Below are 20,090 nucleotides of genomic sequence, written 5' to 3' on the forward strand. Positions count from 1 at the left end.
CTACAACTAAGAATCAACTATCCAGCAAAATTGAGCATAATCTTTCACGTGAAAAGATGAACATTCAATGAAATAGGAGATTTTCAATCATTGCAGATGAAAAGACAAGAGCTGAGCAGAAAACTTGATATTTGAATAAAAGATTCAAGAGAAACCTAAAAGAGTAAACAGAAAAGAAAAAGTGTTAAAGATTAAACTGTTTATATCCCCACAAGGGAAGATATCTATTGTATACAATATACTGCTTCGATGTTTGGGATACAAAGAGAAAAACGAGAAACTGAACCTTAGGAGTCTAGGCACTACTCCTTAGGGGATAACTAGGTAACAAAGTGGAGAGAATACAGGGTCTATAGTAAGGAAGACCTGAATTCAAACTCAGTCTCAGGAGCTTATTGGCTGTTTGACCCTGAGCTAGTCACTTAAGCTATGTTTGCCCCAGTTTCCTCACTGGTAAAATGGGGATAACTATGAGCAAAACCCTGACTGTAAGGGTAGTTGTGAGGATCAAATGAGATAATTTTAAAGCATATAGCACAGTACCAAACACATAGTAGATATCATATAAATGTTAGCCATTATTCTTTTTTAGGTATCTCATTTAGAAAAGGAGAAGAAGGAGAAGGAGAAGGAGAAGAAGGAGAAAGAGGAGAAGGACAAGGACAAGGACAAGAACAAGGACAAGGAGAAGGACAAGGAGAAGGAGGAGAAGAAAAGTTTTTAAACTTTATATAAATGTGAGTTGTTTGTAGTGTTATTGTTATTGCTGAACAGATTAATAAAAAACAGTAAGACAAGAGTGTATTTTTAAAATTCTGAAGCATTTCTGAGAATATTACACCACAAGCCAACAAGCAAATAGAAGAAATAATTAGTTGTCACACTACAGTGATTTTTATAGCAAAGGTATTGCTTATGCTCATTGAAAAAGTAGAAAAAACTACCTTCATGTGATATGTTCAATTAACTTCAAAGATAAATTATATTTGTTACCCAAAATAATTTCCTGTGGGAATGTGCTCTGAAAGCACAATGATGTTTGTACAAATCCAACTAGTTTTTTCATTTAAAAAAAAAACTCAGCTTCTGAAAAGATATTCCATCCGTAAAATAACAAATGTGCAATCTAGTCATCTATAATATGTATGTACATTTAATGTTATGTTAGTGATAATTATAATGAATTCAAACTCCTATGTCCTCCATTGTTTTTTATCTTCTTACTTTATTTTATATCCAAATTCCATAGATATGTCAATAACAATAGAAAATACAATATTTAAACATGCTTTTTCCAGTTTATCAAAATAGGTTCACTCACAAAACCATTTAAAAATCTATAAAGGAAAACTTGGCATAATAATAGGAGATTATAATGTGATCCACGTCATTTGAGAATTTCTCCATTAATTCTAATGCATTTCATTATTGGATACAAGGCATTAAGTAGTAGTACTCTATGTACATGTGCTGATAATTATTATACCATTTCCTATTTTAATTGTGACTGATTGCAATGCCCCATGATCTTTCAAAAATTTGGTGAAAATATGTGGTGCCACATAGTATAGTGAGCCAATCATATCTAAGGAATACAAAACAATTCTTTCAAATCCTTACAATAAAAGAAGGACCTACTTTTTAAAAAAAATAGTACACTATTTAGTACAATGAAAATGAAGTAAGAATGACAACAAATTTCTCTTCTAGAAGCTCAAATCTTCAAAAACTTTTTTTCAGGAGACAAGCTCTCCTGTGGGTGATAAAAAATTCTTTAACATCATCTTTAAAATGAATATTTTTCTCTTAAACTGTCTCACAAGGAAAATATAATTCATCCTCCAAATATTTTAATAAAAAAAGCACATTGTATATCTTCAATTCTCTATAAAGACTACTTGAATAATTCTTATAAACAATGCAAGGTTAGGGAAAATATACTTGGTAGTAAAATGTTATTTAAGAGAGTCACAAACATGTCCCATAAAGGATAATACTAATCCACACAAAATATTAACTTAAATAAGGAAATAGCAGAATCTTTATAAAATTCTATAAATCTGGATGGTTAGCTGCTTAGAAAATCCATCTACAACCTATGAACTATTAATATCTAAAAATATAGAAGAAAACATTTTATGTGTAGCCCAGCCTTGATCCACCAACTGGTAAGTGCCAAATCTTGTCTAGATGTCACTTCTATATATATTTCTGACATCCATCTTATCACTCACATGGCCACATCCTCACTCCAGCCCTCACCACCCTTCTCTAGGATGACAACCATGGGTAGTAGATTGTTGCTTCTCTCCACTCCATTCCATCCTTTACAGAGCTTACAAGTTTATATGCCTAAAAAAAGGTCCATTCAAGAAGTCTCAGTGATCCTATATACCTCCTAGAAGAAAATTATTTTGCAAACTCCTCAATTTAGTCTTTTACACAAATCAGATCTGACTTACATTTCCAAGCCGATGCTATGTTAATAAACTTTCACAATCTATTTAGTCAAACAGGTCTCTGTGATGCTTCCTGTTCCTATCCTGTCCACCCCTTCCCCCGCTGTCTACTATGCACCTCAGCCCCAAGGTTTCTTCAGTGTTTCCTCCTATAAAGTCAAGAGGTTTTTCCTAATTCCTCCCAGTATTACTATTTTCCTTTCCTCCCCCTCCCTGCTCCCTCTCTTTCTCTTCCTCTCCCTTATTCCCTCCCTCTCTCACTTCCTCTCCCACCTATCATCCTCATCCTCTTCCTCCTCCTCCTCCTCCTTCTTCTTCTTCTTCTTCTCTCTCTCTCCCTCTCTCTCTCTCTCTCTCTCCCTCTCTCTCCTTTCATCATTTATATTCTATAGGACCTGTGATTCATCACTGATTCAAAATTTTCCTTTATTGATAATAGAACACCATCTCACCATGCCAGCCCATCCTTTGAGACAATTGTCCATAATTTTTCACAAGTTCATCTGGGATTGGAGGGAGGTCAGGAGGTGCTATTAGAATAAAGTATATTTTTATTCTTTATGATATCATTTCCTGTCTGCCATGTTCAACACTCACTAACTTTTCTTTAAATAAATTTAGAGATATAAAGGTTTGTGACTTCTGTGTATATCTAGCTAGCTCCTAATTAGCATAAATAGTGAATCCAATGAAGTGATCACAACCATTCAAATTCACACTACTCAAAGTTATACTTAAGTAAAATATAATCATTGGTTCCAGTCCAACAGAAATATGTACTGTAAATACAAGTAATGTAATCACTTAATGAGATTCTAATTGGGACCAAAACTGTAATCTACTAGCGTTTGATTTCATTTCTTTTTAATGGATCATACTTTCGATATATTTCCTTTCTAATCTCACATTTTCCTACCTTTACAATGAAGTTTCCAAGTATTGGAATGTATCTTGATTTGACTTGAAAGCTTTTCTCAAGTTCTTCATAGAATATCTCTATTATTTCACTCTCAGCAATCAATACTGACTCATAAACGGCAATTATTTTCATGAAAGCTATTTTGTAAGTACTTATCATTAACACTGCAATATATGATGGCCAAATGTTCTATGTATCTTGTAGTTTCTGACCACCTCCCCGACTTTGTTTTTACTTCTAAGTTATGATGTCCTTCAATTTTTCAGCAACTCCTTTCTTCTTTTCATGAGAGCAAGAATGTGATAATTGACACCAATTCAGCTCCTCTAGCAATATATTTATTATTAGGACAAAAGAATTTAAAATAAGGAAAGAACCACAGTGGTCAGACAGTACAAATCAGACATAAAATGAATCCCCACTATAAAATATCTGACAAGGGATAGTCCAATCTCTACCTATAGAGGTAGCACATTCTGCTTTTACACAGTTCTCATTGCAAAGACATTCTTCCTGATATCAGTCTAAACTCGCCTGTTTGTACCTTTAAGTTACTGTTCTGACTCTTCTCTCTGGTAAGAAACGGGAAAAATCTAATGTATATTCCACATGATAGCCCTTCAGACTCTTAAACAGAGCTATCAAGTCTTGTTTCCTTTCCCATCCAAATCTTCTCTTCTCTAGGCAAAATGTGCCTACTTCATCAAAAAATGTCTATATTATTACATGAGCTAAAGATTTTCATCAGCCTAGTTATCCTTTTCTGGACACTTATCAATGTCTTTCTTTTTTTTTCCTCCCAAAAAAACTTCTGTGTTGTTTCCTTGAAACCATTCAGATTTATGGAATTATAACTCATTTTTTAAAAGGAAGACTTTCACTTCATGGCCAGGCACCAGTAAAATTGTACACACAGCACTAAGTCATTTTGTACAGGTTACATTTTTATGAATACTAACTTTCTATATAATTAACCCCCCCCTTACTCTACTTTTTTTTTAAGTCCAGTTAAATACACTTAGCTTCTTCCAATATTCCAAGATCAGCTGGTCATTCTATCAATTTCACATATGATTTAATTCCTCAGTTCAATTCTAAAGATAATGTTCTTCTTTCCTGCTGTAAGTCATTTAGAGGCCTAAACTTCTTTCCTGATCTAAATGGTGAAGGATATGCACAGAAAAAATTAAACTGTAGTCAATGAGACAGTTTTGGTTAAAGTCAACTTTGGTTAAAGATCCCTTCAGGGATCTGTGAATTATTTACATGTTTTTACTGAAACTTGAATATATAAATCAACAAAGTATTAAAGAATGAATTTTTAAAATCTTCTCAATGCAATCACTCTTTAATACATTTAGAGTCTTTTTAGCTTTTTTTCTTTTGTGTGTAAGGAATACATACATGTTCCATACCTGATTTGTATTATACATTAAGTACTTTTCTACTTTAGACTTTACATAATCTCTAGGCATAAGCCATGTTTACTTATCCAACTTAGACAAAGGCATATATAGTATTTGGGCTATAAATCAAAAGGCTGATCTGTGACATTGCTGAATAGGCAGTCCATGTTTCTTATTAACTGGGCACTCTCCAAGCAATTCATGATCTATGACTTTTGCCAATATAATAAGCCTGAGCTTGTTCCTCCTACCAGTAGTCATTCAGTCTGATGCTTCCACTAGTCAACTCTACTCAGTGAATTTAAGACCTCCAGATTTCTCAAATTCACATAGTTGCTTCTAAGTCTAGACATATTCATCTCAATAGTTATGATTCACTCACTCAATCAAGGAGGAAATATAAAGAGGAAAAATTATGAAGTGTCTAGGTGAAAGCTCTGCTAGTTGAGGACCCTATCTCCAGCTGCATATAAAAGAGGTCACTATTCAAGGTTATGTGATGCAACCTGGAAGTTCAAAGGAAAAGAATAAGTGGAAGTCATTTCTCTTATTAAGTGATTCCATGTTACTTTCATGGGCAAAAAATGGCCAAGATACCACATAAAGTTTATTTCATCAAAACAAAATAACAATTCCTTAATTGGTGAGCACTATTTCCCCAGCAGTGGCTAGGACAACTCAGTACTCTCTCCATAGAATGGTTCCCATAACCCATTCCACATACGGTCCTAGAGAGTATCTGCCAATTCAATTAAAAATGTCCAATTCTATACTCTGTAGCAGGGCAACTGATAGAAGCAGAAAAATATAGCCCTGGCCAACACTTGATATCTCCTAGCCTGTTATATCAGAGGTCAGAAACCAATAAAGCACATTGCTTAAGAGGGACACTGACAGCTCTCTCTAAAACTCAATGGGGTTCAAATTGCTTAGCTGCTCTGATATGTCAAAGGATGAAGGATTCATGCAATCTATCCATCAACCTTCTTAGTGTTAACTGAATATGCCAAATCTAATGTAGGACTTCTTACTTGACTATTATTGATCCTGTTCTGCTCCCTACTAAGTTCTGAAAATCAATGCAATCAAAATTTTGCTAACTTCTGTGGGAGAACCTTTTATTAGCCCTTTCCCCCATCATATCCCCCATAATTCTCTCCTCTTGTTAGCATCTGTCAACAGCCTTCTGTATACCCTTATCCTTTATTGTACCTTCCTATCCCCTGATGACTTGGTTCACTTCTGTTAAGTTAAAACACAACTTTAATTAGAGACTACCACCTTGGAAATGCAAAGAAATGAGAGAGAATTTGGAGTATGTGAAAGAGCTAGAAGATATATTGAATGGAATAGATAAAGCATAAGAGGAAATACATGAAATATGACTGGAAAGGTAAATAAGGGAGCCATTTTGTGGGGACCTTTAAAGCCAAGCTGAGTATTTCACATTTTATCCTTATTGCAATTAGAAATCTCTAAAGATAACTGATAATGGGAATTGTGTGGTCAAATCTTATTAAAATATTAATTGTGAAATCATCTGAAAATGTAATGGAAAACATAGGGACTAGAAGTAGATAGAAAAATTTGTGGGCTATTACAATATTCCTTGTGGGAAGATCTGAATTAATATAGAAGCTGTATACCTGGAAAGATCAATATGAGAGATATTATGGAGATAATGAATGAATATGGGAATGTTTGGGGTGATAGAGTGAGACAATTTAGGGGTAAACTAAAGGTTGTGAACCTGGATGACTAATAAGGGTGGTACTCACAATAAAAACAGGAAGGTTGGAAAAAGAGATGTGTGTGGTGATTAAGGAACCAATGTAATACTGAAGTGCCAGAAGGTTCTGTTCAACATTTTTACCAACTATTTGAATGAAAGTATGGTTTTTATCAGTTTTCAGAATAGTAGAAAGTACATATGGGAATAACAAAATGAAGATCCAAAAATGGAGATTTTTGGTTAATTGAAAGTTCAGAATGAAAAAACAGCAGGATGTAGAAGCCAAAGATTCTAATGTGATCTTAGAGTACGCTATTAATATAGCACAATGTTGAGAACACACATAAAATTATAGTATGCTGACCTACTTGGATTATAGTTAGTATTTTGATAATTTCTTAATATCATCTTTAAGAAAGATACTATCAAACTAGAGCACCCTCATAGAACCACCAAGACACTGAGTGATAAAATACTGTCATATGGAATAGTTTAAAGGATCTGAGGATGTTTGGACTATAGAAGACATTTACATAAAATAGAGCTTTTGTCTTCAAATTATTTCATAAAATTAAATTTGGAAGAGATTTGAGAGTTGAGTCTAGGCCAGTCTCTCATTTTGCATATGAGAAAACTGAGATCTAAACAAAAGAAGAGTCTTGAACAAATGTGAAGTAGTAGAAGATGGTCAGTATTTAAAGCTACACAGATTTCAGCTTAGCAAAAAGAAAAACATTTCCTAACAATTAGAATTTTCCAAAAATAGAATAGATTGCTTCAGGTGATGAGTTCCCCCATCTAAAGATCCTTACATATTGATGGGGTGTAAACAGAAAATTTTCTGCTTCAAATATGAACTGGACTGTATGAGTTCTGAGGGCCATAACAACTCTTGTGACTAATTTTATGCCTTTCAATTAAATATACTTATAAACTAAAAGATGGCCGTGTGCAAATAGTAAAGATCTTAAGGTAAAATGGACTATAATGCTAAGAAATAAACAATATAATACAACTTTTAAAAAGTAACTATGAAATGAATGATCAATTAACTTTAATTATGATATATTCAAATGGATCTAGTATTATTGTTCAAGGAGTTCCTGCAAGTGATTCAGATAACAAGCTTAATATGTTTGTCTATTGTGTGTGATTTTTTTGGCCATGTCCTTCCATAAGTTCATGACAGAGGGTGGAATCCAACATTCCTAGTTTCTCCTAATAATGTGAGAGTATTAGTGAAACACTCTGTGCACTTGTCACCTTATTCTCATCACCTGAGCACCCAATATCATCCTTCATAATACTGCTTATTGTTTCAATGGTACTTTCTACTCATACTCACTACATGTGATCTTAAAATTTAATTCCTCAGATCCTGTTGAATTTTATGCCTTGCAACCATACAGCAACCACAATAAAAATTTTAATATTTAAAAAATACTTTTGTTTCTGGGAAATAATTGGGATCATCAAAGAAACCTTGGAATTTCCTAAAGGAAATTCAACCTGTTCTCCTCCTGTTCAAATCTGGGTCCAAATTAATGTCTGCCTAAACTGTCTGCAGCATATATAATTAGATAAACAGACATATAGATATGTAGGAGGAGGGAGAGGTTTTGTCCTTCATTCTCAAAATTGGTATCAGGGAGGTGATTCCATAACAATGAACTGGATTGATGTGAGGAAGGATTGTGCAAAGTTACCTATCTCACTTTTTCCTCTAGAATCATGTAGTTCCAGTGGCAAGATATAGATAAGGATGACCTTAGATGGTCTTGGATACATTGGGAGATCTTGCCTTTTTAAGCTAAAGTCCTTAACAGGTCTCAATTTGACTGATACAATGTCCAATCAGTGATTTAGGCTAGGTAAGAAAAGAAGCAGAGATTGAAACAACTCTGAGATACCATCTCACACCAATCAGGATGGCTAAGATGACAGGAAAAGATAATGATAAATGTTGGAAAGAGATACTAATACATTGTTGGCGAAGTTGTGAACTGATCTAACCATTCTGGAGAACAACTTGGAACTATGCCCAAACTGTGCATGCTCTTTGATCCAGCAGTGTCATTACTTGGTCTGAAACCCAAGGAAATCATAAGATAAGGGAAGGAAAAGAACCCACATGTACAAAAATATTTGTATCAACCTTTTTTATGGTAACAAAGAATTGGAAAATGAGTAGATGCCCATCAATTGGGAAATGGTTGAATAAGTTATGATATATTAAAGTAATTGATTATTATTGTTCTATAAAAATGATGAACAAGCTGATTTTAGAAAGGCCTATCAGGATTTACATGAACTTGTGCTGAGTGAAACAAGTGAAACCAGGAATACATTATATATAGTATACACAATAATAGTAAGAATGTGCAATGATCCACTATAAAGACTTGGTTCTTCTCAGTGGGTTCAGTGATCCAAAGCAATCCCAATAAACTTTGGATAGAAAATACTAACTGCATCCAGAAAAAGAACTATGGAGATTGAATGTAAATCAAAACATGCTATGTTCACTTCTTTTTTCTGATTTTTTTTCCTCTTCCATGGATTTTCCCTTTTGTTCTGATTTTTCTTTCTCAACATGATTCATAAAAGCAATGTGTATTAAAAATAAATTAATTAACTTTATAAAAAGAAATGAGGCAGAGGATGGCCGCTTTTACCCAGTCCAAAAAAATCAATTTATTAGATAACTCCAGAGGAGAAAAGAGAAAACTGGTGACCACATGGCTCTCCTTCATGTCAACCAAATTCTCTTGCATGTCATGGTATTACCTCCCTAATGTCATGGTCCTTTGTGAGACTGAAGGACAAACAATCACCTCTGTGAGTAGGGGCAAGAGCAGTACCACTGGAGACCCAACTGCAACTGCCCAGTTGGGCAACATAGCTCCTCTCCCTTTCTCCTCTCTTTGTTTCTCTTCTTTTTCTTTCTTCTTTCTCTTCCCTTCCCTATGGCCACTCAAGAGTATCACACCCCTTACCTGTAGGTGCTCTGCTGAAACCTCATATCTTGGGGTTTATGCTCTAGGACTATACCTTAAATCACTCTGGCTCCACTGCCTGACCAAACTTCGCTTAGCCATAGTTTGGGCCCTGACTGGCTTAGAGTAAATAGCAATTGTTTCTCTTTTGTCGAGGAAAACTGAGGGTTCTCCCCTCCTAGATAGATTCAAAAGATACATACACAGAGAGACAAACAGACAGACAGACAAAATACCAACAGACAGACAGATACACAGACAGATATGTACATCTGTGTATAAGTGTACATATGTACTAATTGATTGACTCTTATGCCATCAAAATTATGTCATAATGAAGGGGGAAAGGTGTTGTTCATTCATTTGGTCTTTTCTGTGTGAATGGTCAGGATAAACTCCTTTGGACTATTTGTGGATTCCATTCAGGTGGCTCATTCCATTGCATAATACAATTGGCACAAAGTCATCTGCAAACAAGAGCACAAGTTTCACCATCCATAGACCTTTCTCTTCAACTTTTGTTGTAAATTGAAACTCCCCAATTTCAACAGTGACCACCTTTAGCCAAAACACATTTCCTTATTTTATACTTTGTCTGATGATCTTCTTTAGGATTATTGAACAAAATTATTTCTGTTGAGTTTTTTAAAAAATCTGGAATAATTTTTATTTAAATGGGAGATATCCTAGTGGAAAGGGTCTTTAGACAGCATTTTGCGCTAATGAATTAAGTGCTTTTTCATTAGGAGTACAATGACATCACACATTTTCTACATCTTTTAATTATGAAATGATAAAAAAGTGTTCCATTGTTAAATATCACTTTAAAATGTCTCATCAAGAATATGTACAATTGACTAGCATCTAAATTTTGTATTTATTAGAAAATTGATATACAATTTAGTAATCATAAATGTATTGAGTCACTTTTTTGTTTATTTAAATATACTTGTAAAATATTATCTTAGATCGATCTCTTGTCTTTTCTTTTACTTTCCACTGTTTTTGATATTGCTTTTAAACAACCCTAGTCCTTTGTGAGAGTTGATGAAATAGTTTATATTTTAAAACAGTATTATCAATCATTTCTCTGCAACTTTGCAAATAAACCAAACACTCGCTCACTAAGATTATGAGATTTTTTGTGAAAAGATTTATAATAGTTAATCAACAAAAATTGTGATTTCTGATAGTGCTATTTGTGTGGCCTATTTTCTTTTTTTCTACTAATTTAAGTTTAGAATCAAATTGTTTCAATTGTATGCAACATTTTCTATCATTCTTTTTATTTTTTTAATTATTCTTTTTTATTAATTTCATCTTTGTTCTGACAAACCAGTGATATGACTGTACAGAGATAATAGTTCAAGGGACAACTATCATATTATTAAGAATACTTTTCCTATCTATTAAAGTATAAATTATGTCATTTATATAAATATGGCATTTTATATTTATATATATATATATCATATTCATTGCTTACAAATTCTTTTCTCAAAAACATGATTTATGATATTAAAATATGAACATTTTCTCATTCTTTTTTTCTCAAATCATGCATTTCTCATTTTTCTTGTCATTTCTTGGCTTTGCTTCAAAGTTATAGAATTTTAGAATGCACATTGACTTAACCTTATAGGTAATATTGAATTCTTTGCAGATTTTCATTGCTTTTTCACCACTTAATGATAGTGGAAAGACTACAATTATTTTAAATTATTATGACTTTCATAAATATACATATTAGTACTAAATGAATGGAATAGAAATCATTCATTAAATTCGAAATTATTTATTAAATCTTCATTCTGTGCCAAGTACCAGGGATTCAAATAGAAATTCAAATAGAAAAACCCAAAGAGTCTCTGGTCTCAAGTTTACATTCTATTAAGAGAATCAACACCCAAAAGGCCCTGGTATCTTGCTGGTAAGCAAGAAGATAACCAAAGAATAAGTTCATTAAGAGAGGACCATAGAGTCCATAAAATAAGATTTAGTGTTGCCTTTGGGTCTATTATAAAACCAATTCCATAAACTCTTCTGTCTCTCCAATTTTGTTTCCTCTGGTTCCATTTATAATGAGAATGTCAATATTGAGATGATTCTGTTTCTATAGAAATACATTACAGAACTGTTGTTGTTCAGTGGTTCATGACCCACTTCATGACCCCATTTGGTGTTTTCTTGGCACAGATTCTAGAATGGTTTGCCATTTCCTTCTCTAATTCATTTTACAGATGAGTGAGTCAAACAGGGTTAAGTGATTTGACCAAGGTCACAGAGTTATATATAGAATATATGCTTGCTCACTAAGATTATTTATGAAATTGTTTTCTGAAAAAATTTATATCAGTTAATTAACAAAAATTATGATTTCTGATAGTGCCATTTTTGTGGTTTATTTTCTTTTTTTCTTCTAATTTAAGTTCAGAATTGAATTGTTTACATATATTCTATACTATTTATTGGGAGCTATAGTAATAGGATTAGATTATAAACTAAAATATTATATATGACAAATATGCATATACATTTATAATATTTACATATGCCATAATAGAGCAAAATAGAATTAAAAATTTCAGAAATGTCCTTTATGGAAAGTATATACAATAAGGTATATTTGAGTCTAAGAATGAATAAATTTAATAACAATTTTCATATGTTATAGAAGCAACTGTGATAATTCCTTTGAAAAAGGGACTGGAAACAATCAATTTAAACAAGAATAGAAGAAAAGTAGACACTGGAAATAGGTTTCTTACAAAAAAGAATTGAAGATCCTGGTCACAAGTTGATATAAACCTTCTTTGAAAATTTTTAAGTAAATTGAGACTCAAAAAGCTCTGAAATAATGAAAATTTAAAAGTTTTCATTATCTTCAGAAAAGAAGTATCTTCAAGGGATCATCTACACCATTATCCCCTTTTCAGGAACTCAAGGAAAGAACTCTCTAAACTTTCCCATTGTATTTCCCATGAGTGTCTTCTACAATCAATTCGAACCAAAATTAACCTGCCTGATTCTGAAATAAAGAAGAAAAGAATGAAACATAGTTCCTAATTAACTATTCACATTTGTTCAACAATGGCATCTGCAGCCAGAGAAAGAACTAAGGAGACTGAATGTGGATCAAAGAACACTATTTTCTTTACCTTTTGTTGTTGTTGAAAGAACACAAAGCACTTTGTCATGGTTTTTCCCTTTTGTTTTTATTTTTCTTTCTTAACATAAATCATATGGAAATAATGTTTTAAAAAATGATTGTATTTCTATAACCAATATCAGTTTGCATATTATCTTGGAGAAGGATACAAGGGAGAGAATGAAAAAAAAAATGTTGGATATCAAAATCCTGCAAAAATAAACGTTGAAAAAACCATCTTTTCCTGAAAATGGAAACATAATATACCAATAAAATAAAATAAAAAATTTAAAACAATTCATATCTTAGAACATGAAATGAAGCTCAAATGCATCAATTAAAAATATAAGAATAAAATATAGATCACATATAGCTATAACTTTTGTATATTTTATTTATGTAGCATTGATTTTTAAAGAGCATAAAGTACTTTCCTGATCAGATTTCATTAAGAATATAAAATGGAAATGTCAGAATAAAGATCTTTTCTCATTTCTATAGAGAAAGACGACAATAGATCACATATAATATTCAAAGGGAGCAATAAGGGCTTGTAAGATTTATCAACCAGAAAACTTAACTTAAAAATCAATAATAATGATGAATGATCCAATTAGAAAGATCTAATATGACACGAGTATACAAAACTTGATTAACTAAACTTAAAACAGTTTCAAAATGAAAGTCCACTTTAATGACCTATTAAAACATATATTAAGTGAATCATCCCTGCTCATCTAATCAGATTGTGCAATGTGTGTCTTACAGAGATTGCGAAGTTTTAAAAATTACTGAAATATTTTTATAGGAAAGAACATATTTACAAATAATCCAAAAGAAATAAAATATATATTATAATATCAGGGAATTAAATGTTGATAAATGTATATAAGGTTTCTATTCTTATTCACTTCCAGAATCAGAATGACAAATAAAATAGTTTGCTTATATTAATAAATATTATAAATATCCCTTTCCAATGGTATATTCACTATTGTATGTCTGGTCTGAGTAACCAATAAAAGTATATATAAAATGAAAGAAAAAAATCATTTAATTAGTTGCTTTGGAAAAATTAAATATTATAACACAATATAACGATGTCTGTAAATTAAAAAAAAAACTTTCCCCTCCCAGAATTTTCTCAAAACCTATATTGGCATGACATTTAACTTATGTCATGTTTCAGATTACAGCAAGACTATATAATTCTGCCCCATTTCAGGGATTCTACAAGTAATTTAGTACTATTATCTAATCAATCTTCACAACCCACACAAAAACTTAAAGACATAGCAAATATAATTCAAAATTTGCAAAAAAGAACATTTGATAAAAAAGAGCTATTTAATTGTTTGCCTAAGGTTACAGTGATAAAGTTGATGAAAAATCTGTTAGCAGAAAAAAGATATTGTCTCTTGCAAAATCATCTAGGTCACTATTTGTACAAATAAATAAGTGTGGTGTTTGTTGCTGGTCCCTGTACCCATGAAACCTGAGACGTGCCAGCAGTCCCAGCCCAGCAATCCAGTGAAGACCCCATCATCAAGACCTTGCCCTTACTGCTGACCAGCAGCTGCCCTGTAGGGTGGCCAGCAGAGAGACCCTGCCTCCATAACAAATCAGCAGCAGGCCCCATCTCTGGGGCAGGACAGCAGCAAAACCCTCACCCAGCGGAGACCAACAATGAAGCCCCACACCCAATTCAGGGCAGCAGCAGGGTGGTCCTTTCTAGTGAAAGTTCACAATTAAGACCCTGACTCCTAGAATAAGAAGCTGGGACAGTACAGGAGCAAAGCCCAACTTTCATAGAGAAGATAAAAAATGAGGGGGAAAAAAAAAGAACTTGTCTATAGAAAGTTATTATACTGACATGAAGAATCAAGGCCCAAAGTAAGACTAGGACAACAATGTCAAAATGACAACAATTAAAACCTCAGAGAAAAATGTGAATCTCAGGCTCAAAAAGAACTCCAAGAAGAGTTTAAAAAGGAATTCCAAAAGAAAATTTAGATAAGAGCTAAAAAAAAAAGGGGGGGGGTGACTATAGGGTGATTTCCCTAATGAATGTCGATGCAAAAAAATTAAATAAAATATTAGCAAGTAGATTATAGTAACATACCACAAGGATTATATACTATAACCAGATGGTATTTACATCAGGAATGCAGAAGTGATCCAATATTAGAAAAACCAGCAGCATAATTTAAGCTATAAATAAATTTTAAAAAGCAACAAAAATCATATGATTATCTCAATAGATGTAGAAAAAACCTTTGATAAACACACTCATTGCTATTTTAAAAACACCATGAGAGCATAGGAATAAATGGAGTTTACCTTAACATGATTTTTTAAAAGTTATTTGGGGGAAAAACGGCTAGGAAAACTAGAAAACAGTATAACAGAAACTATATATAGATAATCATCTCATACTTTATACCAAAATGAGATCAAAATAGGCACATGAGTTACACATACAGAATAGATTACCTGTCAGATATGTGGAAAAGAGAATCTGGGCAAAACAAGAGATAGAGAGTATTACAAAAATGTAAAATAGACAATTCTGATTATATTAAATTAAAAAGATTTTATATGTGCACATGTGCACACCACATGCACACATACACACAGACACACTAACCAAAATTAGAAGGAAAGCAGAAATGGGGAATTTTTACAGCAAGTATCTCTGATAAAGACCTCACTTTTCAAATAAAAAGAAAATTCAGTCAAATTGATAAGAATATATGTCAAAACCTAATTGATAAATGGTCAATAGATATTAACAGGCAATTTTCAGACAAATAAATTAAAACTATCTAAATTCATAGATCCAGAGAAAGAACTGTTGTCTAACTGCAGATTAAAGCATACTATTTTTTTCCTTCCCTCCTTCCTTCCTTCTTTCTGTTTCTTTATTTCTTTAGTCTTTTTATACAAAATGACTAATATGGAAATTTGTCACATAATTACAAATATATAATCTATACCAGACTGTTTATCTCACAGAGGGAGGGAAAGGAAAGACAATAGAATTTAGAACCCAACGTCTTTTTTTAAATTATTTTTACAAGTAATTGGGGAAAACATTATTTTTAAAAAGAGAGGGCATATGAACCTCAGAATCTTTCATTTATCTCACCGATTTACATGTTTTCAATAAATATTATAATTTAATGGACAAACAAATGGATAAATGAATGAATGAATGAACAGCTGCTAGAAAACTTAAATTCATATGAAACTTATCACAGACTTCTGAGTGAACATTGTTCACGAGTTTGGGTTCCTGGAGCTTTCCTTAAACTGAACAAGGTTCTGCCCCTCTTGTGGTAAGAAGATAGGAGAGAGGTAGGTGACAGTGATAATTGATGTTGGAGGGATTAGGCACCAGTTCCCAGGAAAACTGAATCCAAGCATAATAAAAATAAGTGGCAACAGCTGCAGAGGGGAGGGGCAGGGAAGAGAAAGCGACAAGGGTTTAATTAAATTTCAACTAAAAATGGGCTTTCATACTGGCAATATGGTGAAAATTCCAGAAAGATAGGGAAAAAGTAAACTCACTGTTCGAGAATCAGTGTCTTAGCACATAGTCTCATTTTCTTGGCAGAATATAGATATGTACATACATGTGTAATTTAAAACTGATGAAAAGGAAGTTTTCTTTAAAATCTCATGAAAGACCAAGAGTAATGATTTAGTTGTGTAGTGACAACACAGTGGTAGATGCCTTTGTAGAGCCATTATTTTTATTTACAATTCAATGTTTTGCTTTTGAAATACTAATTTTACTGAATTACAGTGCAATTTGATAATATTGGGGGAGAGATTTTCTGGTGTTCTTCTTTATGGCAAGGGCATAGTGATTTTATTGTTAGACCATTATTACTCCTTGAGATAACTTGATTTTATTTTAAAGTTTCTTTAAAATTCTTCCAAGACCTTTCCCTAGAAAGCACATTTTTTCCTTTAGAAAAAGATTTTAAGATCATTGTACAGATGAGGAGACAGAGAAGTTAAGCCACTTTCCCAAGATTATAGAAGCCATAAGTAGTAGAGTCAAGAACACTCTCTATTGCTTCAATAAAACCCCAAAAAAATTAATTACGGGAGAATTTAATTTAGATGTTTTAACTAATAATAGACAAACCAATAAAGAAATCCAAATCTCTGCCACCGAACTTACCTCCTTTAATTCCAAGAATAAATCCTTCCTTGACATTATTTTTTTTCTTTATTGTAGTAAGTTTATTTGTTTGTAATACATATTGCTTTATGAATCATATTGGGAGAGAAAAATCAGAGCAAAAGGGAAAAACCATGGGAGAGAGAAAAAAACAGAAAAAAGAAGTGAACATAGCATCAAAAAATGTACATTCAGTCTCCTTAGTTCTTTTTCTGGATACTGATGGCATTTTCTGTCCAAAGCCTATTGGAATTGCTTTGGATCACTGAACTATTGAGAAGAACCAAGCATTTCATAGTCGATCATCACATATTCTTACTATTAGTGTTGTACAATGGTTCTGCTTGTTTAGCTCAACATCAGTTCATGTAAATTCTTCCAGGCCTTTCTATAATCAACTTGTTCATTATTTTTTATAAAACAATAATATCCCATTACATTCATGTATCATGGATTGTTCAGCCATTTCTAATTAATGGGCATCTACTCCTTTTCTAATTCTTTGTTACCACAAAAAGTGCTGCTATGGATGTTTTCGCACATGTGGGTCTTTCTTCCCCCTTTGTGATTTCCTTGGGATAAAGCCTCAATAATGGCACTGCTGGGTCAAAGAATATGCACAGTTTTACAGTCTTTTGGACATAGTTCCAGAATACTTGGATAATTTCAAAACTCCACCAGCAATGTATTAGTGTCCCAGTTTTCCCACATCCTCTCCATTTCATCATTATCTTTTCCTGTCATCTTAGCCAATCTGAGAAATGTGAGGTGGTATCTCAAAACTGTTTTAATTTTCATTTTTCTAATTAATGGTGATTTAGAGCATTTTTCATATAACTATAAGTGGCTTTAATTTCATCATCTGAAAATTATTCGTTCATATCCTTTGACCATTTATCAGTTGGAGAATGGCTTGAATTCTTACAAATTCGAGTTCCTTACACTTCTCTCTATATTGTAGAAATGAGGCCTTTATCATGACTCTTTAAAGTAAAAATGTTTTCCCAAATTTTTGCTTCCTTTCTAATCTTGTCTGTATTAGTTTTATTTGTACAAAACCTTTTTAACTTAATATAATCAAAATTATACATTCTGTGTTCAATAATGAGCTTCAATTCTTTGGTCACAAACTCCTTCCTTCTCCATAGATCTGAGAGGTATACTACCCTATGTTCTTCTAAATTGTTTATAATATCACTCTTTATGTCTAAACTATGAACCCATTTTGATCTTATCTTGGTATATGGTGTTAGATGTAGGTCAATGCCTAATGTCTGCCATATTAATTTCCAATTTTTCCAGTAGTTTTTGTCAAATAGTGAGTTCAGTGAAGCTGAATCTCTCCAGGTAGCTAATTCTTGGTTGTGACTTTAGGTCTTTTACCTTCCAGAATATGGTAATCCAAGCCCTCAGATCCTTTATTGTAGAAGCTGCCAGATCCTGGGTAATCCTTACTGTTGCTCCTTGATATTTTTTTTTCTGGAAGCTTATAGTACTTTTCCCTTGAGATTGTAGTTCTAGAGTTTTGCAGCAATGTTCCCTGGGGTTTTCCTTGTGGGATCTCTTTCCAGGGGTGATAAGTGGATTCTTTCAATGAATATTCCCTCCTGTTCCTAGAATACTGGGGCACTTTTCCTTAATGATCTCCTGTAGAATGTTATGCAGGCTCTTTTTTTGGTCATGGCCTTCAGGTAGGGAAATATTTTTTATTATTTAAAAATTATTTAAATTAAATTATAAAAATATTATTATAAAAAATGTAAAATGCATTATATATAATATATGTATGTATGTATATATATATATTGATAATTTTCATCATTCACTCTTACAAAATCTTGTGTTCTAAATTTTTTCCCTCTCTTTCCCCCACCCCCTTCCCTAGATAGCAAGTAATCCAATATATGTTAAACATGTGAATTCTTCTATACAAATTTCCATAAATATGCTACACAAGAAAAATTAGATCAAAAAAGAAAAAACATAAAATGCATGCAAACAAAAACAAAAAGAGTGAAAATAGTATATTAGGATCCACATTCAGTTCTCAAAGTCTTCTCTCTGGGCACAGGTAATTCTCTTTATCACAAAACTATTGAAACTATAGACCAATAATTTTTACATTGTCTGGTCAGCCATTTTGCCAATGAGGTATTTTACATTTTCTTCCAGCTTTTTCCTTCCTTTTCCAGACTGCTGACTCTCTTATGCATACTTCTCATTTTCATTCTCAGTTTTTCTTCTACCTCTCTTATTTGCCTTTTTAAGTCTTTTACGAGCACTTTGGACTTGAGACCAATTTATATCATTCTTTGAGATTTCTTCTGTAGACATTCTGTCCTAGTCTAAGTTTGTGTTTTGGTCTGCCCTATCACCATCGTATCTTTCTATGGTCAAGGGTTTTTTGTTTGTTTGCTTGTTTCTAACTCATTTTTTTTCATTTTCTTTTGTTATTATATGTTATTATAAAGTAAGAAACTTTTATGGCTGAGCTCTGACCCTGGGGTAAAGAGGGTGCTGTCCCAAGCTTTCTGTGCAGCTCTGAGCCTTCATTTTGAACACAGGGGCTCCTTGTGTTTATAGGAGATGGCTTTGCCTGTTCTGTTCAGGAAACAGCCTGGTCTCCTGGAATTTGGCTTCTAAGCTGAGACTGGAAGTTGCTCCACTGGTTTGGTTCTCTATTGAACCAGGACTTAGGGCCTTAGTTGCTGATTTGCTGTGATTAAGAGCCTCTCACCAGCTTTCCCAAAGTTTTCCTGACCTGGGCTGAACACTCTTCATTTCAATGAGATTGACCTTTCTCGAAGTTTTGTCAGTCTACTTTGAGCTGAAGAGTAGATTTATTCCATCAGACTCTGTTCAGAGGCTTGGTTTCCTATGATTTTCAAGAGAAACTGGGAGAACTTGAACAGCTTCCTGATTTTACTCCACCATCTTGGTTCATTCCATTTCTAAGACCTTGACAACAATTTCATTACTTCAATACATTTACAATAACATTGCAAAACTTAAAAATTGAAATTACCCTTTTTTTCTATCAGCTTTTACATTAGCATCTTCATCCGGTGACATAAAAAAGGCAAACATCCTCAGGCAAATTCATACTTTTACTACTGAATAATAATTTCAAAATATGGGATCAATTCTATTGAATAAGTAATTTCTATCTATCTAAAAAACTGACATTTCCCACCGACAGTTATTTCAATGTAATGTAACATAGAAAACATGTATATTC

The 20,090-nt window shown here is 32.8% G+C and overlaps 1 protein-coding gene across 1 annotated transcript in view; it reads right to left on the reverse strand.

The window, feature by feature from the left end:
- STPG2 (sperm tail PG-rich repeat containing 2) overlaps window positions 1–20,090 on the reverse strand; it is a 554,539-nt gene that overhangs the window by 305,762 nt on the left and 228,687 nt on the right. The window lies entirely within an intron of this gene.

The sequence above is a fragment of the Sarcophilus harrisii genome, chromosome 6 (assembly GCF_902635505.1).
Source record: "Sarcophilus harrisii chromosome 6, mSarHar1.11, whole genome shotgun sequence".
NCBI classification, from domain to species: domain Eukaryota; kingdom Metazoa; phylum Chordata; class Mammalia; order Dasyuromorphia; family Dasyuridae; genus Sarcophilus; species Sarcophilus harrisii.